Source organism: Aulostomus chinensis, chromosome 24 (genome assembly GCF_037954235.1).
Source record: "Aulostomus chinensis isolate RoL2024-O1b breed Wild chromosome 24, RoL_Achi_v1.0, whole genome shotgun sequence".
Taxonomy (NCBI): Eukaryota; Metazoa; Chordata; class Actinopteri; order Syngnathiformes; family Aulostomidae; genus Aulostomus; species Aulostomus chinensis.
This window is the reverse complement of record NC_141343.1, coordinates 13095078-13122500: the sequence shown is the minus strand read 5'-3', so window position 1 is coordinate 13122500 and position 27423 is coordinate 13095078. Positions and strand designations below refer to the sequence as shown.

The 27423-nt window shown below is 43.1% G+C and overlaps 1 long non-coding RNA gene across 2 annotated transcripts in view; it reads right to left on the bottom strand.

The window, feature by feature from the left end:
- Positions 1-27423, bottom strand: part of LOC147238765 (uncharacterized) — a 303515-nt gene that overhangs the window by 25270 nt on the left and 250822 nt on the right. Inside the window, exon 5 of one of the 2 annotated variants that reach the window (XR_015111870.1) lies at positions 15067-15191. The exons of the other annotated variant lie outside the window; for it this stretch is intronic. This is a non-coding gene — a long non-coding RNA (uncharacterized LOC147238765). The remainder of the gene's footprint in view (positions 1-15066; positions 15192-27423) is intronic. 2 annotated transcript variants of the gene reach the window in all.

The following is a 27423-nucleotide window of genomic DNA, read 5'->3' as shown; positions in this document are numbered from 1 at the left end:
GGTGATGGAACCTGGAGGAAACTTTACTTCCTTGATGATCTGATTGTCATCAGAGCTAAAAATCAATGAATACAAGTCTGGCCTTGCATCACTGGCTGCGGGAGGGGTTCCAAGAACGCTACAAAGATGATATTTTGGACCAAAAAGAGTTGGAGACTGGGCTAAAACAACCTCAAAAGTATGTGAAAAGTAACCACTTTATGTGTTCACTTCAATTGTAGTGAACACATTTGGAATTGATAGACAGATGCGCTGCCATCTTCTCTCTGAAATATTCAAACTTTGAAAATGCTCATTTAGTCCATTTATACAGTTGACTTACTGCTCCAGGACATGTACTTTCACTGGATTCCATCACATCCTTTAATTTGGACATCAAGCTGTCTGGTGTATCAGATTCAGAGAAATGGGAGAAGACTGATGTGTGGTGTTGGGGGGGGGGGGGGTTAAGACAGAAATGGCAAGGGGTTTAGGGATGAATTGCAGTCACAGGGAAAGTAAAGAAAGGGAGAGAGAGTAATGGGGGTAAACCTGCATAGAACTGATAGAACCACAGTGAGGACTACGGCATCATCGAGAGCCAATTTAAACCTCACCCATCCATTAATCCAATTGTTGTGATAACCAAACCACAGCCCCACGTTCCTTTCTGTCTCCCCACTTTCCTCCCCTCTGTTTTCCCATTGACAGATGAGATGCAACACACGGTGAGCCAAGAGGGCCCCTGATAACAAGGCTTTCATATCAAGTTGCACCATTATTGAGATGCAGAGAGGTATCAAGATCGCCGGCTTTCTTGTCAAGAGTTTGTCACCGTCTCAGATTCACAGCACGATGTTGTGGGGGAGGGCGAGGGGCGGAATGAGAGGGTGGGATAAGAAGGCGGGAGGCGAACAGAAGACTGATACTTAAAGAGAGAACAAAGCAACCCAAGTGTTGCTGAGACAACACTTTTGGGCTCAAGAGATGATCCCGCAGCGGTGAGAGAAAACAAAAATAAGTTGAAGGCCTCTAGAAAGTGTTTCTGGTAGAAAGGCATACAGTGTTTTATGTGCTGCTTTAGAGTAGTGTGTCACGATTGGGATACTGAAGTCATAAAATGATTTATTTATGGATTTCAGGGAAGAAGACTACGAGACACATGGAGTACAGTAAAAACTGAGAGAGCATGATTCGAATTGTGCTCTGTGGGCAGTCAAATGCAGAACTTGACACTTGGGACGCTTTCATTTGTGAACAGTTATTTTATTTAGGCAAAGACGCAACATGCAAATCATATCTGAATGTCAAAGTACCTTTTTTTTTTATCAGTTCGCTTGCTTTGATGCTCATCACAAAAATAGTGTAAATCCTCCACGAATGTATTGTGAAAGTAATGGTGGCTTTGTTCCTTGAGAAGGCACATTTAAAGGGGATTAGTTGTGTGCAGACAGGATCCCCCTCCTACAAGCCTTTGATGCCTAATGATGGGCGGGCGCTTGGATTGATCTGGCACTGTGTGGGCCAGATGAAAGGGAGGGTTTTTTTAAGACAGGGATCTGCCGCTTTCCTCTAGAGGTCTTTCCTCTCTCCTCCACCCATCTATCCACGTCTCTCCGCTGGATCTGCCTTTCACTCTTGATGTATAAATGGTACACCGGTGTTTCTCTCAGGCCTTCAAGTCAGAGCCTCACCCCATCCATCAATGTGGTCATTCATGCCATATTACAACTTCAGGTAGCATTACGATAGGGCCTAAAAAAGCATTACAGCCCGGTCTTGTTGTACAATCAATCAAATAACTTCTGAAAAGTCAAGAATAGTTGATTAAATTCTCATTCATGCAAACAGGTGGTTAGCAAGGCTAGCCAGTGGCGGTCTCAGATGCTCTCAGTCTATTTGGGTGCATATATGAGACAAAAGCTAGGAATCCTGGGATGACTTTTTTTGGGTCCATGTTCTCATTGAGTAACTCTCACCCAACTACAGGGCAAGAAATCTCTAGCCTCCTTGTCTAGGTATCAACTGGCGGGTGAATTATTGAGGACCAAATACAGAACAACAGTGGGTTTGAAGTAAGTTTTTTCTTTTTTTTTCCTTTTTTTCCTGTTATGGTATTAGGATAACTGTACCTCAAGGTCAGAAAGGCTGCACTCCACATTTCTTGGGTGGTTTTTGTGAGTACAGTGCTGTGGTGATAGACCCTGCTATGCAAGACTACGGGCAACTTGCCCGACTGCCTGATGGAATTGGTCCACATTACAGAATAAACAGAATTCCTACCTGGAAAATTTAGCTACCTTCACCTGGTGTGTTGTAGCTAACATCATTCATTCAGTGACACCACGACGAACCAATGGTTGCGGAGGTTTGCCATCAACTTGACTCCAGAAACTACTCCTTTTACACCATGACACTGTCATAAGTGATTATTCAAAAGTCTTACTCCAATCATCAAGTTTTGCATTTAAGAGAAAGAATGCAGGGCATTCATTTTTTATCAGAGGGATGCTGGCTTGACCACTCACACTAAGGTGGTTTTGGTAAAGGGTTCGACTGTTACTGTTTAGGTAACAGTCTAACCCTTTACCATCGTGGTCATTACTTTAAAGCTTGTGAACAACAAGCAGCTACGGACATGTTCTAAACAGGCCCATTTTGAACTGGCACAGACTAGCTAGCAGTAAAAAGGAGTAATCTAGTTTTCCTTTCACGTTTCCACTGTTACTCTTCTCTTCATCTGCCCTTCCTGTCTCCTCTTCCTCATTTGTCTCTCCAATCTAATTTAAATAAAACATCTTGGGATTTTCCCCATTCAATTAACTGTTCAGGTCATGCTCAAGCACTCGCTTCCACTGCTTACTCAGGCTCTCTCTTCCCTTCCACCGTTCTCTTGATCATCCCCTCTCTACAGGGAATTATGTGCTTCTAATCCATCAATTAAGGATATCAGTGCATCACTTCTCTGCCCCATTAGTGTCTATGTCATCGTATGACTAAGTATATAACCCCCCTACTCACCTGAGCCCTCGCTAATATCAAATCCAATCTGTTCCTCTCACTCTCCCATCTTCAGCTTAACACCCTGGCGTATCACATGAGGATGTCTTGAGGGAGCTGTCATGCATGTCAACGCTAGCACCTTGTCTATTTTGGAGAATTTGGAGTTTGGATGTGTTAAAGTGATAACTCACTCATTTTCTTTGTAACTCCAGAAATCAAAAAAAGGCAGCTACACACATTCAGCTTTGACCTGATGCTGACTTAATACTTCCAACCTTAAAATATGTCTGTTTCTTAACACAGGAGTCACAAAAAAGTAATACCAGATGGAAAAACATCCTTATGAGCTCAAGACACCTATTTGTGGGTACTTGAAATGCAAAATAGACTTTCTGGTTGAAATTTCGCTTTAAGGTATCAGTTTAATAGAATTGAGTGAGTGAGAACTTTGAAAACCAGAGCAAGTTTTGCTAAAAAATAATTTGCAAAAGTGGTCCTTTCTGGGTAATTAATTTGCCTCCTACCTCTCCTTTAAGCTTTCAAACTCTCAAAAAAAGTTGTCATCTGGATGAATAAACACTGATTTAGTTAGTGAGGAGTAAAAGAAATCGTGTCTCAGAAAGTTTACCACAAAGCCCCCAAAAACAAAATCCCGAAATAATAAGGCACATGTGAAAATGGAGACAGAAGTTTTTTTTTGGGAGTTTTGTGGAAGTGTTCAGCACTTTGTGATGTTTAAGTGCTGTTCATTTGTTGAACCAGTGCAATTACCAATACAAATGTCTGTTCCACATCCCTGATGATTGCAGGATCACACTTTTGAAAATAATGAGGTCTTGTTTACTAGCGGTTATAGGCAAAAAAAAGAAAAGGGCTTTGATTCCTGCAAGTTAACATGCAGCAGCTAAAGGTAAAATACTGTGTGGATGGATTTGTAAAATACTAAAGGGATAAGTAAGAATTGCTCTTAGATCAAGGAAGAAAGATAAGATTAGTGGGATTCATCTGATCGCGCTAGGAACAATTTGTTGTGTTATGGTTGTTAAAGATTAATGTGCTGCTGAGTTAGAATAGTGGGGGTATTTGCTAAGACACAACTGATTGTGTTCTCGTGCAATCGCACAGTGTCGCTGCTCGCCCACTCGGATCTCACAAACAATTCACCCACTCAGCTGTCTGCCGTCAAAAAACTTAAACACATAAGCTCACCCTCGGGAGTGAAGCACATAGCATAGCGCTCTCTTCCAAGAAGGGGTCATCAATATTTCACAGGCTCAGCCCAGCCCGTAGGTGAGCATGCCAGGCTGGCAGACTGTGCGCTGATTGAAAAGGAAAGGGCTACACTGATTGTGCGAAGCCCGTTCCTTTGAAGTGGGCCTCCTCCATTTTAAATGTTTAAGTAGCGCCTGTTTGAGTCCTTCCGCCTCCAAAGTTGCTGCTGCCTCACAATGAGAGCAGAAACACCTTGTTATAACTGGCTTTTTTTTTTTTTAAATCCAGCTGGTGTAATGAAATAAATCATTCGCAGCTCATATTGTCGGGGCGTACCATCTTTGGGGACAGATGAAGTTAATGTCAAATTGGCAATAGGTGGTGCTTATTTCTGTGCCAGCCAAGCGTAGCAGAACAGGACCTCTCAATAGTTAGTTTTAGTAATTTATCACATCTTTGGGGGATACTAGAGAATTCCTTTGCTGTCTACATGAAAAGAGAAAAAATAATGACACAAGCGCACTATGGCAGCTGGTGCCATAAGGTATGCTCAGTGTGCTGCAACCAAGTGCTTGTTGGATGGGTAAACAGCAATGCAAATCCCCCCTCCCTTCACCCTGCATTTGAGAACTTCTGTCACACTGTCTTTCTCCAGCGTAGGCCGACGTATACGTACACCCAAGAGCACCACTATAAATTCCCTCAAGAGAAGCCCACCTTCAGTTAGACTTACGACTGTCACGTCTCGCTCCTCTCTGTGATGGCACACAACACCTCTCTGTTTAGTCAGGTGGAGCAGATGTAAAACTATTTTACCTTCAGATCTCATCAGATGTCACTTTTTTTAAAGCAGTACTTTGTCACGACCCATTCAATCGGTTTCTTAAGGCCTAGAAGAACACAGTTCACACAGCCAAACAGTTTCTATTCCTGCCACCTGTGGAACAAGCTCTCTGAATACTGTGGCTTCCCTATAAATTTAAACATCCATTTTCTAAACAGCTAATCTCTCATGGGGGGGGGGGGGGGGGGGGGCGCTTGAGCCTATCAGGTTGCCAGTCTGTCGCAGGGCCTCAGAAGCAATTAGGAGTTCAATATGTTGCCCAAGGATACTTCAACATACTGGTCGGGGGAGGTGAGGATCGAACCAGCGACCCTTCGGTTGCTAGATGGCCACTCTACCTCTGAGCCATGCTGTCTCCTAAATTCAAACATGTAACTTGTAATATTTGACTGTATGTTTATTTGCTTTTGTTGCCTTGGGGTTTCTCAGTGTTTTCGAACCTGGTTTTTGGTTCAACCTTCCTTCAGTTAATGCTACTTGGGGTCATTTTGGACCTTTGACATCCCACTTACATTCAAGTCAAGAAATCAATTAGATGACCTTGCAACCAAGCTCAGGATACAGAACTTTTGTTTACTGACTGGATTTAGTAGATCTTTTTTAAGAGAACGGATAAACTGGAGATCACACATGTAACAACATCGCTAGATGAGGAATGACAGATCGCTAGTGACCCCCAGCTGAGGCCAGTGGAATGCACCAAGATCACGAAAACACCTACAGGAATGAGATTTTTCACTGTAAATAATTATGGTAGTGACAGAGTGAGCAGATGTTTTTGTATGTACCACCATGTGCCAGAAAAGGAAGCAAAAAAGAGGATTCAAATGCATTTGGGTGAAGTGATTGAGGTGTAAACGTGCGGACTACAGAGAAAGTGCTGGTAATGTTACACACTGGAGCCAAGGCTAGGCCATGTGGGTTAATGCTAGGCTAGGCTACAAAAGCTAACCCTAATCTAGGCTATGTAAGTTAATGCTTGGATATATAGGCAAGCGATAGGCTAATGCTAGGCTATCTTGGCGAGGCTAGGTAGGCTAATGCTAGGATGAGCTACGTAGGCTAACGTTAGTTGCAGAAGATAATAATGACTCATCCTAAAGGCCTCTAATCTTCCTTCTCCTCATCGTCTATCAAGACACATTCACAGTTAGGGAGACTGATTCCCCAACCCACTGCATCCAGAAACAACTTGAAAAATCAAACATGACCCCCCTACACTTAAAAATTTCTGTTCCAACTTGTCACACCAAGCAGCCCAAAGCAGTGCAGTCTAGACTAGACACTGGACACGGACTGTATCATCTTGTTTTATGGAGTTTGCTTCCTGATAGACGGCTCATGCGTACCTGATGCCCGGTTCTTCCACAATGGCCTACAAGCATGCGCAAAGCAGATCTCCAATCAAGAGCGATTACTGCCACTTCAGTTGTAAGCAACTCCATCTTCTCTTCCACTCTGCTCCTGCATAGCAGAGCTGTGTAAAGATCTGCTGACAATGTGCCAGCTACGCCCTTTGAGACAGAGCACAGAACTGGGAGCTCAATCTCCTTCTCCCTTCCATTTACCAGTTTCCTTCTGCTTTATCTGGTCTGCTACCCCTTCCAACAAAACAACAACAAAAAATACACCTTTCTGCCCATTCCTCAAATCTGGGGTCTGGGGGGGTCCACAAAGTGTTCATCAGAGTGGGATGCTGAGATTTTGACTGATTTTCCTGCACTGGTTTCCTTTGTAGCAGTTATGGCTTATTTATCAATCCATTTCTGAGTCTTTTTTGGGTTTCTCTTAACATGAATATGAGGAAACAATGATCCAATAAGAGAAAAGCACAGTTGCGTCAATATAAAGGACTAAAACACCAAATCATAGACATGGGAAAGCCCCTGGTTTAGCATAAAAAAAGTTTGGTGTCTTTTGAGACAGCAAGAACACAAACTCCATAATTGCAAATGACCTGGTAGACTACAGTCACCAAGAAAAAAGGAATTTATTTTCATAAAAAAAATCCCTTTTATTTTCTATTGTCAAACCCTGAAATAGCCTCAGATCAACAGAATGAGGAATATGTGGAGAAAAAAGCCACTTTATTGAGGTTATGTTATAGACGTAGCTATCAGAAAATGAGTCAGAAAACTCAAGTCTTTTTGAAAGCAATGCAGTTGCACTTACAACCTTTTGCAAAGATCGTAGATCTTACATCCTCAAAGATCATGGTATGTACCTCTACAGGAGTCCTATCGTGTAGGTCTCATGACATGGAGGCTATTTGCGCTGAATTATTACGTTAAAAGAAGCGAGGCAGAAAAAAAAGTGCATCCTACACTTCTCAGGCAAGCACTAATAGCTGTTACTGCTTTGGGACCCCTTGGCCAAGTGACCACCAGTCTGAACATCGATGCTACGCCTGTCATTTTGATTTAACACTTCTGTGTTATGTCTTCACAAAGTATAGGTTTTAATATTTGTAAGAAAACTTCAATTGTGAAATATCACATCATGCCCTGTAATGATTCAGTTAGGGACGGTGCCCTTACTTTTCCACTATGGGACGCTCCCATATTGGGTGGCAACCCTCCAACCACCATCTTGAGTCATGCTCTGTCTCCCATACGTCATTGCTGAGCTGCTCATGGGGGCGAGGGAGGGAGCATCCGTTGCAAGGGGAGTTGAGGAGTTGAACTGAGTAACATTTAGTGCTGATAAAGGAGAAGCCCATCGAGTGAAGTATTTGGAAAGAGGAAAACATGCAGGTGAGAGGGGAGGGGAGGTGTGCCCCCCCTTCCCCGGCAGAGGTAGCAGGCTGAGTTGCTAGAACCATAGAGAGTGTAGTCTTTAGAGCCTCTTTTTGAAGTTGAGCCGGAGGATTACCACGGTTGCTTCCTCAGCAGTGGCAAACCTGTGTCTGATTCCTGAGACAGGGGAGAGGCAGAGAGGAGGCAGGGTGCTCAGAGGAGAGAAACGCAGTGAAGTTAAAACCCTCAGGAAATGGCTAACGCACGCAGCTGGAAGCAGCTGGGCTGAGATGACAAAAGCAGGAGAAAGATACCAAGGGAACAGAGCGGAGGTGCATGTGCATGCGTGAAAGTAGTGCTGACAAATGCTCCTGCAGTTCCTCCAAAAGAATGATTCATTAGTCACAAGCTTGTTCATTATTTAACGACATTCCCCCGCAAGTTTAGGTGAGAAAGTTCTTCCTCATGGCTCCATCAGGAATTTTCACCTTGGGTGATTTCAGTCCTGTCAAAAAGGGGTCTAAATGGTTCTGATGCAGTTTAGTCTTGGTATCACCAAGCTTCATCTCCACAATATCTGGGTAATGGTGTGAAAACAGACCTTTGCTTGTTTGGTTTCTCAAATTTGGACACATTATGATGAGATTTTGATATGAAAAATAGGTAACCATGAGAATGGTTTCACCCAGGTCAAGATGAGTGATGGACCCTTGCTTATTTTTCCTTTTCCAAAACATCCATCCTTCCATTTTCGATACCATTTATCCGTTAAGGGTTGCGGGGGGAGGGAGGTCGAGCCTATTCAAGCTGACATTGGGTGAGAGGCAGGGTTCACCCTGGACGGGTCACCAGTCCATCGCAGGGCCATCAGGAGCAGTTAGGGGCTCAGTATCTTGCTCAAGGATACTTCGATGTGCTCAACAGGGGAAATGAGGATCGAACCAGCAACCCTTTGGTTGCTAGACGACCACTCTACCTCTGAGCTATGCCCCCCCCACCTTTTCCAAACTAGAAAGGCATAAAAGAGTTCTCCACCAAGGATACAGAACATGAACGTAGCATCATTATGATCTGTTTCGTATATTTTCTTTCAAAATCACAGAAAATAGGTCGCAGATCAAGAGTCCCATCAAGATGATGTACGGAAGTGCAAAAATTTCTCAAAGAAATTTGGTCCAACTTTTCAATAATGCATCCAAAAATACCACTAATAACTCAATCATGCAAGAGGCCTAGAACCCACAAGACGTAACTAAAAACGTCAAACTTAGATGTGAATTAGAACCGGATCTGGCAGCCACAGACCATAGGAGGTCCAGCTCTGGTACACACGGTCAACGGGTGGCCGAGATCAGGTAACCACAGTCCACAAACGGTCAAGAACTGGTAGCCATGGTCTATGGGTGGTCCCTATCTGGAGGCTAGGGTCTAGAGGAGGTCAAGATCTGGCAGCTGCTGTCCACCAAGAACACACCAGTATTTGGACTAAAATTTATGTTTTATGTGGGCAAAGTGCAAGTAAACTGTGTGACTGGGCAGTTATGGTATATGTGGGAAGTCAGGGTCTACATTTTGCTCCAGACCGCCTCCAACATTTAATCGCTTGTTCCTTATAACATAACCTGTCACTTCTTAAAAATCTCCTCTAAAGCCATCCATTATTTTTTTGAAATGTCCTGAAACGCGTTCACGCATTGTGACCTTTGCAACAGACGCAATTTCCCATGCTTGTTAACTAAAGAAGATAATGTAATCTGTAATCTGAGACCTGACCAGGATGTGGGTCAGGATACTTGGACATGGCTGTCGTTTAGATCACATACAGATCTCATGTTGAGATCTGGAGTAAACTGGGCCAACAAAAAAAAAGCCCCATTGCTAAGCCAGACCCTCCCACATACACAGCCCTCTCTGCAGCCACACCTTGCATTCACATGTTTTTGATTTTCAGGACTGCGTGCACATGTTAGCAGGTGTAAATGGGGTCTTAGTCCAGCTCTATAAGGCGATGGAGGGAAGCCAGTTAGCGATCCATCAGCAGTGGTGCAGTGGCGCAGGTGGAGGATTGTGACGGGAGATAGAGATAAACAGAATGTGTCTGTCTGATAGAAAGATGGAGAAAGAGGAGGGGAGTTAGGAGGAGGAGGAGGAGGAGGGATGGAGTTTCTGAGATGGATTGAAATCATCCATACAACACTCGCCCTGGCGTCCAACGGGCATGACACAAAACAAAGCGTAATGGGCTGGAGGAGGCCATGTGTGACAGGGTATGGAGAAGCCACGGGGGGAAGGAGCAACGGAGGGGAGATGGCGGATGGAGGGAACTGCTATGACTCAGGAGGCAGACGAAGAAGTAGGAAGAGTTTTGGTATATCAGCCTGATAGTCTGTTAATATCTGTTCTGTCACCTTAATTTACATTCCTCGCTGCATCGGCAACATGGCAGCAGAGCTAATGAATTCAACTGTGAGGAGGAGGAGGAGGAGGAGGAGGGAGACTGTGAGGAAGAAGCAACTCTTCCAGCCGCTGACTTGGAAATGAGTCACAGTACTCTGCTCGGCTAATAAAATCTACAGCGAGTGTTATACTGTTTCTCCTTGTTTAACACTAAGGCAGAATGTGTTGGGTCATAACAATCAGGTGGTAAAGATGTTTATTTTTCCCCTGGTGGAGCTTGTTGTTTCTCCCCTCCACCAGCAGAGGGGGGTAATGATACATAAAGAAGGGGGAGGCTGCTGTGCAAACAAAAAAAAAGAAAGAAAGAAAGAAAAGAATTCGGGATTAAGAACAAAATAAACACTCTGCCTTTTTGTTTTCTTCAAGCTTTTGCACTGGTGACTTTTAAGGTTGTTAAGGTGCTTCTTTGGTGCAACGTTAAAAAAAAGGAGAGGGCTATTCATCATAAAGCAGCAAGATACAAAGGGAAGGAGGAGATTTTCAGAGGCTAAATTGGATAATCCAGAAGAAAACACACTTTACACATAAACCAACCTTCGTAAGGGTAATCTGCCTCTTGCTCTTGTGCAACCTTTAGTTCAAAGTCATAAAAAAAACCAACCAAAAAAAATACGTTCCTGTGCAACGAATCACTTAACACAGTGAAAAACATAAATTAGAAATAAAACAAAAATAATGAAACATTTATCTTTATGCAGCATAGTAACATCTGGAATTCTTTCATCTTTTCAACTCGTTTTTGTGTGCTCAAAGTGTGTGTGAAGTGTGTTCGCAGAGCTTCAAGCAAAGCAGTGCTGCTAACACACGGGGTAGCTCAAATTGGGGACATTATATACATACAACAATTGCAAACAACGCCCCCCCCCCAAAAAAAAAACAACAAATCTATATGTTACTCTGCCAAGAATTAAACAGATTATTTTGCATTTCTCTCCTTATTCCACACTGCTGGAAAGAAAAGCTGCAGTGAAAAAGTGGTCCGAGCCGGGTTGCCAAAGTCTTCCAGTGTCAAGGACTTATTTATGTTATTCAGCTTTTTCAGACTGAAAAATAAAAGCACTGTTCAGATGGCGATTTAGCATGATGAAAAAGGGTTGTTTCCATAACAACCAGGGGCTACTATTTGCACAGAACTTAACATTTAAAGACTCCCACAACACGACCATACAGACTCTTGATGATCAGTAACAATCACTTCAAACATGTTAGCCAGCCTGTTCAGGAGTCATATGTATACTTTATTATGCTGGTATTAGGCTCTACTTGTCTCGGTGTAAACAAATCCCATAAAAAGGCAGAAACCAACAGGGTATTTAAATATCAATAGCTGGTTTGTTCAGGTCTGTATTGTTAAGAGGAACCACATGAGAACAAATACATCCTACATCCAGTTTATCTTCATGTTTGTGTGATCAGATGCATCCAAAAGAATACATGGCTACAGGAGCCATGGCGGTAGGGTCCGATTGCCTCTGGATCACGTTCGTGCCATAAACGAAGCCTTTGTTTCAAACCAGACTGAGACCAAGCCATTCGTGTGGGTTCTGACACGTTTCACACGCGCCCGATTAAACCGAACCACAGTGTAAACGCAACAGATTTGATTGCTGGTTGTCAGCAGGATTGCGCAAAAACTACAAGGCAGACATTTACCAAACTTGGTGGAGGAGCACAGAATGGTCCAAGAAAGAATATTCAAATTTTGTGGGGGATTAGTCACAGCATCTCACCACTTTGGAACAGAACTGTGGCATCATCAGTGGAGGGTGCAACACGGCAGAAGCGGGAAAGGCCTACAGGTGGGTCAACCAGATTCATCTCAAATTTGTCCGAAACACCTTAAGAACATGTTCATGTGAAGACTGAGTTCCCTTACAGTTTTACTGAGGTGAGAATCCAGATATTTTGCAACAGAACTCCTGTAATTGGTTTGATGAGAATCGGTCAAGCTGAATCGTAATCATAGGCGCAGTGCCACCTAGTGGTGACAGTGAGTACGATGTACCAAGAATCAAAATGATGCTGTGTTGCCTTCATGTCACGTACGATAGCATCATATATAGCAAATGTCTGTTCTTTCATGCCACTTGGCGAACGCAGGAAGTTGAATTGTCACTATACAGTGCAGTTCTCAACAGCAGCGGTGATATACAAGATATGAAAGGGACAGAACACACATGAGGAAAATCTGTGCTTCTTGTACACACACACACACACACACACGCACACACACACACACACACACTGCTGCTGAGAGTGCAACCACTATTCATAGCAACGTGAAAGGTTTGCATAAAGTGACGTTACGCAAGCAACAGCAAGTCATAATATTTTCTAAATAAATATTCTCTGGAAAGCACTTAGCAAAATGAATAAGGAATCAATTATTCCATATGAAGAAGATGACATGATTCCCCTTTATAACGATAAAGCAGCGACACAAGAACAGAGCCATTAATTCAAACGTTTTCATGAAGCTCACAGAGAACGAGGCGCCTATCATTAAGCTGTGTGAAGAACACAAAATGTTTTGTTTGGTTATTTTTTGGGGGGGAGGGGGAGTCTTTGATAATGACAATTATTCATTCCATGCAGTTGAGTCGTGGCAACAAAAAAAAAATCCCTAACCTGATAATATAAACAACAACAACAAAAAATGCAGTAATTTCTGGTAAAAACGACTGCACAGAAGTCTCTGCTGGGGAAAAAAATTCAACTGTGGCTGAAGTTGCTGAGGTGAAACATACAGTTTATATGATTAGCAGACCAGGTGCAGGGTTCCACCATCCAGATAAAAGCCTGTGTTAATTAGCATTAGCATGTAGTCTGTCATGATCATATGTGTGTTTTATTCCTCCTCTATGATGTGTGCGTGTGTGTGCGTGCGTGCGTGCGTGGGTGGGGTGTCGCCGTCGGACAGAAGGTAATTAACTCATCTAACAGACGTGTTTCAGGCTCCTCGTCCACTGGAAATTGGCTTAGACATTCGTTTTTACGCCCCACATAGGCAAGTGGAGCAGTTTGAAATAATACCACTGTAATGGGGACAATATAGGTGACTAAAATAGATTTCCATTAACTATTAGTATTTCTGCTAGGACATGTGGGGAGGGGAGGGGGGGGGCATTATAAAATATGTGGTATATTTGTTAATTAGTTTAAAGCGTATTTGCGTTAGACTACAAAAATAGTCACTCCAGCATCTGCAAAGGCGTTTAAAATATGCTCGTCCCGCTACAGTGGCTTGCAGTTCTGCATCAAATTCACATCAGTGCACTCCACAACTACTGTGGGAGGCTGTAAACAGTGAACCCGGCCCCATGGAAGAGGGGGTGGGGGGTGAGAGGGGGTGGCAGGAGTATGATGGATGTATTGGCACAGCCGACTCTGTGTTGCTCTTGTTCTCTCCAGTCACTCGGAACATCAAGCACTTGCTGGTGCTCCCTATGACTTTGCTTCAGCGGATGTATGCCGCCGGCGTGCCACCCCAAGGAATTGCAAGCCAACACAAGCCCAGGCCAAGGGATTCCCTTTTGGGTTGGCCACCTCTCTAGCTTGGATGCCCCGTAATAAAAAACGAGCACATTTAGATTTATTAATCATCCATGCCAGAATTATACCAGCTGTCCAGAGACATCCACAAATCTCACAGTGAGACCTACAACAGGGTTTTGTGTTCTCTGGGACGTCCTTGACCAAAAGAGCGCTTATATTGTAAGGAGAGATATTGTCCAAGGGGCTTAAAATGTTTCCACGACGACCTCATAAAAGTCACACATTTTAGAAAAAGCACTTTCTCAAGATCAGTCTGTGTCCTGGGTGTGTCTACAGACAAGCAGAAAAGACCTGCACATTTGAACGAGAATGTGTGTAAAATGTGATGTTATTGTGTGTACATGACACGATTTTTGACGTTGTAACATCTGTTTTGGGGGATTTTAAGTGCCAACTTTCGTGGCAAAGTTAGGTCTTCGAACAAAAACCTCTTGATTGAAGTTAGCAAAGCATTGTTGCTTAGGTTCACGCTGGGAAATGCGTCTGGTTTGGTGGTGAAAAGCTACTGGTGCAATCGCATCCTTTGGAGATCACCCCAAGTCTGAGTCTGAACACCAGGTCGCTGTTTGAGCGACAGCAGGAACCTACGCCCTGTTAGGTTTTGTTGAGAACACGACCTGCCGGACTCTGTTGGGACAGTGGTTCATGGGCACATCGCTTCTCAATGTTTTCATTTGGATTTTCATTGGATTGTCACCATGTGACATTTTTTAATTGAATTTGTGTCACTTTAACAGCACAGTGGTGATTTTCACAGTCCTATTAAATATGGTGCTCCGAAGTGGCCGCTTTTTGTATTTTCTGAGAGACGGCCTTGGACTTCTCTTCGCACAACTGGTGCTTTAAGAAAGTGTGTGTTGACCGAGGTAAGTAAAATGGAGGAGCTGAGCACATCCTTCTGCCTTTCCAGTACGGAATCGCTCCCCACGGCTAATAAAGGTTCTCGCACGAGATTGAGGAGAGTCAACCAACCCTGAGTAATTAACTCTCTCCTCGTCACACTCTTTAGACGGCACTAAGAGACAAAAGCTTCTAAATCCCTCAAATCTGCGAGGCTGCCTCGGACCTTCCTTCTTCCCCGAGACGTTCTTGAGCATGGTAAGAAGGGGTTAATCGCCACAGCTGTGCAGCGCGGGATGTGCATACTTCTCCCTGTGTGTCACCTCTAATCAGAGTTGCCCGTGTTTGCTATAACGGACCTGATATAGCGGCATTCTCACAGTGTTTGGCATCTTCTCTCGTGTTACAGACAGGCCGTGTGGGAAGAGGACGGGCACTCACGCTGCTTTGCAATCTGAGCAGGATTTCCATCTGACCACACACGTTAACCCTGGATTACTTGACATCTTCTTGGTCATGTTCAGATTTTCAAGACGCACCGCACCACTGAGCCACTGTTGCCGGGCCTGTGAAGAGAAGCGAGGCAGAATAATACATATTCCTAAAGTAAAGTAAGGACAAACCGGTGCACAGAATTGCTTAGTTGTTAAAAAAAAATTGACATTTCGAGGCAGACTAGTTGGTAGCAAATGGTACTTTTCCATGTAGTTATTTTGGAAACTCATGAATGCAATGGGTGTTGTGATGGCACGCTGGTTGTGCGCACCTTTGCAAATTTGCAATGCCAAGAGGGCTGTTTTTGGGTTATTTGTCTGCTTTGAAGGTGCAGTAATCTTGAATTTGTGCCCTGCATGTAAATATCCTGATACAAGAGCTGCTGAGACGGGGCCATCGAGTGAGATTTCCTCTCAAATTTAACAGCTAATGTGATCAATTTATTGATGCTTCAGAAGAGTTTGGACAAGATCCCACATACGGCTTGGGGATCATTCTCAAGAGTCTCAGATATCCGTCACACCCTCCAAACGGGTACACACATCACTTCCAGATGCTTAACTAAAGTTCTTGGATGGTTATTGAGGCATTGCCAGGTAAAAACCTTCGCAAAAATAAATGAAAACATCAAATGGTGTTTGCTGGACTGACTGTTCCTTACCATTTTTTTCTCAATCTCATTTTTAATACTGGCAAGACCTCACTTTCCTCCCTCGTGGAGAAGGTTTGGACAGGTCAATCCTTTAGGCTTCACACTTTGCTATTCCATCGACTCCTAGCGAGGTTTTTGGATTAAAGAAGACAGATTGAGTTGATGATGGCGGTAATCCTGTCAATATCACTCCTGTTATTCACACCGTGGACAGTCGGGCTGATCATCTCAGTTTGGCAAAGAAGCCACGGCATCAATTCCTCCTGTGAGTCCCGCTTTAGTGCTGTGGCCAACTTTATTAAAGCACTGCATGTCTGGCCTTTTCCACTGGGACAGTGTGTCAACTCCAGGTTGCGGGGACAACTTCAGGTCTTTTCTCTCCAGCACCTTGGCCCCTCTTTACTAACTGCTAAAGGTCACATAAAGGTCAGGCCAGGGATTTTATACACCTGCCTCTCTTCAAAGTACTGCATTGGAAGCTGGTAATCTGTTCTTTCACAGCTTTCTAAAGTCAACTTACCTCAACTCAACTTTATTAATATAGCTCCTTACACACAGCACAGTTGATCCTAAGTGCTTTACAGCACGCACGCACACACACACACACGCACACACACACACACACACACGCAGAGGAAAACAAACATTTCAAGATTATCTGATATAGAGGTTCAAGTTGCTCACCATCTCCCCTTTGTCCTCAATGGTAATAAAACTACAAACTTTCCTGTATTTGAGGTTTTCTTTCCTGGAACAGCATTGATGAGTGAAAAAATATCCAGAGGAGTTCTTTACATATATTAATTCATCAACGCAAACAGGAGGGAACGGCCTCGCTACTTCACTCGTTCGTCCGAAATCTAGCAGCGGCATTTGCGATCTAAAAGCAGTTAAAAAAGAAAGAGAAAAACAAAGACTTGTCAAACAATTAAAATACTATCATAAAAATCAATAAGAAAGACTTTTAGGAATGGCAAGAGGTGAAAATGACTTGTAAAATAGACACAGATGCCATCGAGAAGGGAGGTGGGAAATCAGATGACGCCACAAACTTTGGCGTGGAAGATCAATCTTTAATCCCTGTTGTCAGGGACAGCTTTGACAAATGTCGCAGTGCGACAAACTCCAGGCAAAACTGCAGATTTCTAACCAGCTTCTATCGTTACAATGTGGGTTTTGTAAACACACACACACACACACAAAACAACAAAACAAAAGAGTTCAACTTTCATCCACCTTGCCTCGACCCACATCTTCTACTGATGGTAACACTCTTAATGTCTTTCATGCCACATACGGTAACAATAGTTCACTTGAAATTTGTTTGAAAATGTACATTTAAAGCACACTGCTCTGCCAAGGCAAACGCTAGGAAAAAAATGCTGTTCTTTGGAATCTCCATCCATCCATCCATCCATCCATGTACTACCTCTTATCCTGTTAAGGGTCATGGGGGGTGGAGCCTATCCCAGCAGCCTTCCCCCTGGACGGGTCACCAGTCCATCACAGGGCCAACACATAGAGACAGACAACCATTGGCTCTCTCAGCCACGCCTACGGTCAATTTAGATTCTGGATTAACCTGGTCCCTCTTGATGTCTTTGGACTGTGGAGGAAGCTGCAGTACCAGAGAGAACCCACACAGGAACAGGGAGAACATGGAGACTCACCCAGAAAGACCCCGTGCTGGAGCCGGGGCTCCACCAACAACCTACTAGCTGGGGGGGCCACAGTGCTGACCACTCTCTTTGGAATCTGCCCCCCCACCCAAATTTGTTTAATTCTTATTTTCACTCCACTGCACCCAGTTTTGCTTAATACTACAAACAGCAGGACAGACTCAGGGGCAAACATTCCATCCGATGGTGAATAGGAGCAGCAAACCCCTGTATGTTGCACATTGAATGTCTAAAAAAGAAGTTGAAAAATAGAGCCGCCACAAGTAAAAGTAAAAAAAGTAAAAAAGTAAAAGTAAAGAAAACAGATCCCACACATCAACGTACCAGCAACTTTTTCCAAATTCCACACATACAACAGTTTCAATTCAACTGTGCTTCTTTGTGTTGCATTGAGGAGCTGCTTAATTAAAAGAAAGGAATAAGGAGAGGGAAAGGAAAAAAATAATGGCAATTACCATTCCTGTTAATTAGGGCTGGTTGTGAATGAGAATATGAAATGCTAAGGAAATTAGATTATTAGAAAGCTGTTAATTTAATTACTCGATGCCGGCATTTTGTAACTAAGAAACTTCTTTATGGGGAAAGGTGTCATGGGAGGCCCGTGACAGAACACCGTCCCCGTTAGAAATAAACATGTCAAATAATTTTCACCTCAGCGAAATGGAGACACTTCACTGAGTCTGTCATAAATTCTGATTAAATTTCCCTGTAACATTAAATTAATGAAGCACACATCCAAAGATAATTGAAAGCCATGCCGATCCAAATAATATAATTTAATGTAAGTAATGGAATAGATGAAGGAAATTAATTAACAATCATTACTAATAATATATTCATGCTTTGTTTAGCCTTAAAACATAAACACCACAGTGTTGATTATGCAAATTTAAGGAATATCAGCAGAGTAAACTGGATTAAAATGGTACAATTGTATAAGCACTCGGGGAGCTTGAATGTCGCAGTCGAGGAACGCGCAGGACCCACACTGGGGATGTTCTTTCCACTTCGTAACCCTTTACGCCGACTGAATGGCCTTAAAGGTTTGGTGCTTGATTTGATTTGACTTCCAGAGAGAAAAAAGGGGTGCATTCATCAAACATCTTCACATTTGTAACGAAATTTGATGTTTTTTGGGGGTTTTTTTGGATGCTTTGCGGACTAAATAACAGCAGGAGCTTTAACAGCGGGACAGAAGTGAAAGTACCGAATGTCTTGGGTTAATCAGGAGAAGTAATTCAGGCTTTCGGTGGATATTTTTGTCCCTCTTGGAAGCACTGAACAATTTTCCAGTTTTGATCTAGTTGGACTTAATAAGTCATGGTGAAATGGTAATTACAGACGTTAAATGAATGACTAATGATGCCAGAAGGCCCATTAATGGTTTGGCATATCTTGGAGGAAGGTTTTGGGTGATTATGCACCGATGCATAAATGGACACTGGACAAATTAAACCAAATTAAGCCAAATATGGTCACTGTTGAGTGATTTGAAGATCAGACTTCTGATGTTTTGGTTCGACTGTCGTGAAACGGCTTCATTTCCTGCCTGTCTGCTAGTTTGAAAGCACAGAGACAAATACGACTGAAGTAACTACTGTTGCCGCTTGTTTTATTTTTCATGGCAGGGGACCCCTTGGAGAGCCACAACTGAAATGCAAAGGTGGGTTATGGGCCAAAGGCAAATTGCATAATGGTACTAAGATCCAAATTTTGTTTAATATATTTTATGGTGTTACATACTTGAAAAACAACTCAAAACCACATGTTTCTGTGAATTTTTAATTTTTTTTTTTTTTTAAGGTGTTTCCATTACATTGAAAGTCAGGTTTTCAAGTGCAGGCAACTCTCTTTGAACTGATCAGGAAATCAAAGAGAATCACAATATCAAAGATAATAAGTGACTCTACTATTTAAAGCTATAGTGCAGGATATTACAGTCGAAGGCTCTGTTCTAGTCGAAAATTTTACTTTAAATAAAAAGTCGCACAGCCCCACTGACGTGACCTCTGTCACTCCCACAATTTGACCTGCGCAATTCAAGGAATGGTGCCATACACACTAGCGTCATCTGGTTTAACCCTGAGAGATTTGTTCAATGGGTTTATGAACACACGATGCACTATTTTTTAAAACGAGCTCTTGTAAGCCTTATAGCGGACCAGTTTTGGCTTGCCAGCCCTGCTTCCGTCGGCACTGCTCTAGGCCGTGTACTCTTTGGTGAATCGCTGTATTTATATTGTGCAGAAAATCCAATGCAGCTAATTAATCTGATTGTTTTCCAAGACAACAAAAGTTGGAAATGTAATTTCAGCTGCCTCGTTTCAAATAGCACACTTGTTTACTCTTTCACTTCTAAGTCGGAGTCGCTGCCACCATCTGCAACTGCGACTGTGTGTCTTTTATGATAAACACAGTAATTGCGAGTAAAAGGTACAACTTTCATCTCACCCAACACAACTTTAACTGCCCCCCTGCTACCCCAACCCCCACCCATCCCCATCAGTGCTTAATGGCTTTGCGAATGCTTTTTAAAAGCTGCCATACTTTGCCCTTTGCCCTCCAAACTCTCTTTTCATGCCTTCTCTTTGCACAACATTGCAATTCTTCACATACTCTCTGTCACAGCACTCAGCACGCTCAGAGCACACAATTAAATTTGTTTGACTGGACCAGGAAGTCGAGGCCCACTCACTTCTAAAAAGCAAAAGCACATTTGTAGAAGCGGTCCAAAGATAGACTGTGAACAAAGCAATATGGGCTTGTTTGTGCTTGCTGTGCTCTCTCTGAAGGCCATTAGCTGCTCTTGACCTGTGCAGTTAAGAGGCGTCAACTCTGATTTTCCATTGTACATCTTTGGTTTCTCTGGTTCGGTGCTGATGGTCTTTAAAAGCCCCACCAGGGAGCTTGTGATTATCTTCTACTTAAGGACCATCACTGCCAATGGCTGCCTGTCATTGACTTCACCTTCATTGGTTCATTAGATCTAAGGTCAAGCATGACATTAGGGCTTTAATTTGAATGGTATGATGTGTGTTGATCCATACTCTGTGTCCAGCTAGGAAGTAGTTTCCCAGTTTAGGCACGGAAGTAAAGTCATTGTTGATTTTAGTCGGTCCTTTCTCTGTTATTGTTAATAAAACTGTGCCAGGACGTTTTCTGATGCTGTGCACCCTTTTCGTGCATGAGTTCCCCTTTTATAAACTGGGCAGTCACTGGATCTTAACCTGCGGCTGGAGCAAAACTGTGCAGGGGGGGAATGCTTGATCGTGACCGATGCGGTAGCACCCACATTGCTAGCGTTGCAAACACAGTTGAGTATGTTTCACTGTGTTGAGTGTTTGAGCAATTAAGTCACATTTCTACCTTGATGGAACACAAAACATTTGATCTATCGATTTAATAAAGAATGAAATGTCACTGGCTCAGCATTTCCTTCTGTAATCCAACAGGAAAATTCCCCAGACATTTAGATGCACCTCTGTCGGCGCACATCCGCAGTCACCTCCCTACAGCACAAATGCGCATTTACCCAGTAAATCTACAGTCTGTAGTAGCAAACTGAACAAAACCTGGAGTATAGAGGAAGTTCTCCCTTGGAAAGAGTTTGGCTTCTGAACAAATACTCAGGCCAACAAGCAAGCAGAAACCCTTTCGTGAAAGCTGTCAGGTGCACCAGATAAACTGTGATGCACAAAGGTACAGGCAGAAAAACATTTAGGGCTGTTTCACATCTGCCTCCTTTGGTATGGACTTTTGGACTTTCATTTTGATCCGGGTCGATAATTTGTAGTTATAAAAGCTCCCCTGGACCATGGTCCTCTTTTAAATGTCAAGACTTGTTCCACTTCCGAGCGGACCGCAGTGCGGATCGTTTTGTGAAAGGAAACGGGCCAAATATAGGAAGGGAACCAAAAACGTGCACATATAAAGGAATTAAAAGGTGAGTCAACACTATGTTTTCGTCAGACAGTTTTAAATGACACCAGAGGACCTTTTTACGAGGACAACATTAGAAAGGACAGGTGTGGATACAATTGTAAGAGCTGTGGTAGTGGAGAGCAGCTCAGTCACATCGCTTCTGTACAAATGAGGTAAAAAAGTTAGTAATCTCCAGCTGACATATTGCCCTGTGGTTTGAAGCAAGGGTGAGGACAAAAGGGGACAAAATAAAACGATTCTTTACAGTGTTTGGTGCAAAGTGACATCGTGAAAGCAAACCAGACAACATAAAAAGTTACAAAAAAAACCTTCATGCTGCTTTGTTCAGCTCTACATACCTTATTTGACTTGACCGTCTTGTCATCCTTCTCCCTCCCTCATCCCTCTTCGATGTAAGGGACTACATAATCATTCCTCATGCATCCATTTTTGAACTTCCACTCAAGGAAATGATAGAGAATGATCCCACATATATTATTACAAAGGAGCTGCGTTCTGTCAAAGTCTGTCTGTGTCTAAGAGTACGAGACAGTTCAAATTACCCTGGTCAACGCGATGATGATTATGCTGTCTTCTTGCCTTTTGTGCCATGCCAATTATACTTCCTGAGGTGCAAAAATTGTCAGCCAATCAACACACTGGTAGCTCCCTTAGACAGTGAACTCCTGAGTGCAAAATCATGGATTCTTTACAAAAAAAAAGACGTCTTTAAAATTGCACACTTTCCCTCTGACTATGAATAGGAATTAGGGTTATTAGAGCATCAAAGTGCACAATTCTGATGTTAATGTTCACGAGCCCCTTTAAAGATGGCAAAAAATAGACACAGGGTAAGTCTTTTTTTATCATCAGCAACTTTTATATTTAAAGTTAAACGAAAAGTATTAATATAATGGCATTAGGCTTTTAACAACAGTAAAAAAAAAAAAAAAAATTTACAACCAATGGCGCATTTGTGAATGAAATTGCTTCTATAAAGGAAATGTGTATATCAATTCTTTTAAATACTATGTAGACAAGCATCTGGGTCACTGACTAAATGGCAAAGCGATTATTACCTTTACCCTTAACTAATCAGCAAACACTCACCCCACCAAAATTTGATCGACATATCAATAATTTAACCTTTTACAATGTATTTGCAAACAATTAAAGCCAACAATGATGAAAGAAGTTTGTGTCATAGGCAAACGTTTTTGGTTTTTTTTGAAGACATATCAGCTTCTGATTCTCATGGCTCTGAACCCCAGGCCTCTTGAACAATCCATGCTGATGAGTTGTAGGTGCTTCACCTTCTGTGGTCAGAATGTTATCTTGTTTCTTCACCCACAAACGTGTAATTTTGCTTTTTTTGGTGACTTTCGAATGCAAGAATGAGCCAGCCACACACATTTACCTTGAAGCTGACAACAGCAAAACTGCAGCAATGTGTTCCTTGCAGGTTCATGGTTGGCGTCCTTTACAAAGTCAAACGCATCGTCTCGTATAATCCACATCTCTTTTAAGAAGCTCTGTGCTCAGTAATCCACAAAACTTTGATTTAAGCCAAAAACAAACCAGCACCTGTGGTTCGACACTACAGGTACTCGCCGGTTCAAAACACAGTTTTGCTGTTGGGAGCCACCATTAGCTTCAAGCAAAATTTACATGGCTAACTCCTTCCACATTCTACAGTGACAAAGAAGTAATCCAGGGGACAGAAAACACATTTCTGTGAGGTATTTGTGAGGGAAAATACACTCTTTTGTGTGATGTATTGCTTGAACAAGATGAAATAGGGTAAACTCAACAAATATGGCAGAATGATGCACAAACTTCAAGGCTAACCTAAGGTGATTACCTTTGTGAACTCATGTGCAAACTCTCATTTTTTGTTCATTGAATGCAAATGTGTTCTTTCTAAAATCAAGTTTTATTTTATCCGTCTCACTGAGAGATGTTATCGATGCCACTGGCCTCTCAGCTTGCTTCACCCGCCCCCGCCACAGCTACGCTAACACCACTATTGGGCATCTGAGCTTTAGGGAGAGCTTCATCGAAGATGGGGTGGAGGGCAACTTTGAAATAAATACAGGTGGGTGAGACATAGGTCAGACGCACATGAAATTGCTTGCAGCCTCCCCCTGGTGCACTGTGAACTCCTTACCCCAATGAACTACAGTGCTCCCCCCCCACCCCCCCCAATAAATAACATATCATCATTGAAACTGTGCCATGCTTCAACCCCAAAACACTTCCCCCCGTAGTGTCTTAGAGGAGGAGGCAAGAGAGCAGAAAACAAAAACTTTGATGAATGCCAAACTAGATTCCTTCAGTCGGAGAAAAATGGATTTGAAGGCATCCATAACCTTCTGTAGCCTGTCGTTGAACTTCAAAAAGGCATTATGCAGTCTTCAAAAATCAATCCCCCCCCCCCCCCACTGCCTGGCCGCCTTACGCTCTAGTATCTCCTTGCAAAGATTCTGCTTGCCTCAGTAAGTTTTCTCTGGATATATTTCATGATGTGTAAATTATATTACATATAAAACAAATCTAGTGCGCACGTCTACGAGGGGAAGAGTTTATTTGTTAAGCAGACTCACAGGTGTCTCCTCTGCCTCTTTGTTCCTTTTGCTCTTCTTTCTCCAACACTAATGGGGAGTGTGTGCCCAGCCGACTGTGAAGGACAAAGGAACCTTTTGGCTGAGACAAATCGCTCGGAGCAGAGCTACAGCCTCCCACCGCCTCACTATCCCCGCATGCACACACACACTCACACACACTGTCCGTCTCCCTCCTGGGTAACAAGGGAAGCGTTGGGTCCATAGTGTTCCATCAGGAGTCAGCCAACTGAGCCACTGGTCTAATCCCTACCAGCAGCACACATGGTCGCAATGCCAAGTTCCAATTAGATCCATAAAAAAGTCCAGCATTTTTTCCTGAACGGAGGACCTTTATGAGGGGTCTACCCAGTCCTCCATGACCCGCGACCACTCGATATAACAATGTAGCTGTAAAGGCAAGACGGGATAGTGAGCAGAATTACAAGACGCCCCAAAGGGTTGACACTTGTGAGTGTGGGAAACAAAACTTGCTGCTCTGCGAGTTGCCACTCTTCCAAGGGGCCAACTTGGAGGCGATGAAACCTATAAAATCTGCAGTGATTGGCAGGTTCAACACTAGGATCCCATTTTTTAAATTACAGGTGCTGGCGCAGTGAAAGGCAAATGATTTGACCATAATCTTTTCACTGCAAGTAATGTTTCATTTCAAGCAAACGGATCGATTTTATTGCGGGTCAGAGAAGCCGATAAATTTGTCAAGTCTGGAAAGTTTATTGAGCCGTTTTGCGGTGATGATTTTAAGTTAAATGGTTTTTAACTCGCAGATGTGTGCAAAAGCTGTCAGGTGGCAAGGAGAGAATCAGAAGTTGTGACTACGGAGCAGAGTAGGAGGCTTTACAAAGCCGTAACAACGGATTTACAACTGCTGTCGTCCATAAACAGGACCAATATACTGTAAAGAGAGAAGGGCTCTTAATAGAGCAGGGGTAAAGAGTTCTGCTGACAACGGTGTCATCGATAGTGTCTGTGTGGATGTGTGGGGTGTTGCATTGCCGGTGTCCAAACCTGCTAATGTCCTGAGTGACCTTGCTAAATAAAGACCAGTAGACTGAGCTCCCGGCTCTCCCTGTCCATTGGTGAAGCACTGAGGCTTGAAGTATACATTTGCGCGCCGCATTACACCCTCTAATAGGCAGTCAGTCAAAATAACACGCTGCCTGAGATGTCAGCGTTTACCTTTGTAATGATCAAGCGTCCACTGATTTTAATAGATTCTCAGCCCTCGTGTCTGTGGCGGAATGCCGTCAAACTGTCAGAGTTAGAGACCCTGAAACCACAAACACACACACTCCCTCTGACACGCACACACACACCCACACACTTCTGAGGACTACCATAACTGCATTTTAAGATCTAATTTCTGATTTGATAGACCTGTAAATCAGGTTTTAGGCTGCTGGATTGACATCCGCCCCTCTTGTGCTTATAACGACAAAACAAGTAGAAGGGCATAGGCCTTCATTCCACTTTCCACCTATACATAAATAACTGTTTACGATTTAAGCGTCCCATCTCAGGGGCAGAAAATTAAAATCACAAAATGGAACCATCAAGCTTGACAATGAATGTAGCCTCTAGGCTGTTACATACCTGTTGAATAATTTTTGGGGCCCAAGTCTTAACTTGGTGAAAGCTACGATGGCGTGTAGCGGCTGCAGTTACTATGACCAGAGAAAGAGAAGAAGTTGGCACTCACTTTTTTACATGAAGAAAGTCCAGGTAAGAACGGGTTTGGGTTGTGGGATAGGCTGATATATCTCTGAGGTAAAAAAAAAAAAAAAGGTTCTAAATGTGAGAACCCCTAGATACCATGTAACGTATTCTCATGACGCATTTTTTTAATGTCCTGTATGAAGTTATGAACAATTCATTGGTGCATAATCTTACAAATTTCCTACAAGTGCACCTGCATAACTGCTTACAGCTGGAGATCCTTAAGCTACCCACCAGACATTTGTTCAATTCTCAGTGGAAAAAGGCATATTGTGGGTTCTTGCAACTGCATCGTGGTTAGGATTTGGTTTGATTTAGGCTTAAGAAATGATAGTTCAGAGGAGTTAGAAGAAGATGAGTGTTTGGGTGAAAATAAACAAAACTACAAATGTCCCGATGTTACGCTTAAAACACTCAGTTTTGCTGCATGAAACACACAATAAAAACATGCAAACACACAATTTTGACACCAGAAATAAGGCAACATTACCAGCGGTTGTCTCCACCCAGTCAACCCCTGATCACAGATTCTTGACTCACTGTTGTCTTTCTGACTAGTGTAAACAGTTTAAAGGCCCAACTTGAAGCTGTTAAGTGATCATATGCACAAACTGGAGCTGCTATTAGTTTGCCACCGGAGTGCATTCATGAGTATTCACGGGTCAATGGTAAAATGCACCATCTGCCCTCACCTCCTCTACTGTTGCTCCCATATACACAATAAAATGAAATGTTAATGGATGCTAATGAAATGGCTAATTGTGGATTCGGTGCAACCATGCGAAGCTCACTCTCTAGGCCTTGCTGTTCATCGTTTATCACACAAATACCTCTTGAGAGTTTCAGGGGAGGAGAAAAAAAGAGAAAATAATAATGATAATGAACATTAAAAAACAATGAAACAACAATTATTATGCATGCGGACCTTGCGCAGTGTTAATGTGCTGTGCAGTATGCGTCATAGCAGCTCAGAGGTGACATTCCTTTGTGCTTTATCCCACACACTGCACTGGGACTTTTTCGGAGAGTAAGATGGAAAGGTAGCTTGCAGTGGGCTGGCCGACGGCAATTTTTCACCTCAGAAACAGTCTTGCTTGTCACTCCCGACAGAGACAGCCGCTGAGGCCTGCTAAAGCTGAGTAAAGCTCGCGGCTGTCTTTATCTCTCGGCCTGTGAGCCAAGAGTGGTCTCAGGCAGTGATTAGTGAGGCGTATCCCACATGGGTCACCCTTTTGCTGGAGGAGATCAGTGCCGGAGATTTGAGGCATCTGGGCACCTTTGTAGTAGAAGCATATGAGTGACAAGACAGGAGAGGAAGGCAGATGGAGAAGAGGTCTGGATAGTAACAGGCTGAGATGAAGGATTCCCAGGGAATTGAGGTATGGAGCATTTCATAGGATGCGTGTCATTCCAATCTGGGATATTTCAGAATACCTGAATATAAATATGACCTTGAAAAGATGCGTTGATTGGATCAATAAAAGTTTTCATCATTTTGTTACACAAGATGAATGGAGCAAGGTTGTTGGCAAAGGGTTGCGATGGTGGGAGGTAGAACCTGATTTGGCTGGATGGCAGAGCGAGAGAGATCAGCGGGGGAGTGAGCGTGACAGTTGGAGGATGGCTGGCGAGACAGGCTAGGCAGACAGGCAGGTAGGTAGGCAAGCGGAGAGGAATGATCCTCGAAGCACAAAGGCAACAAGGTAAGTGGGTG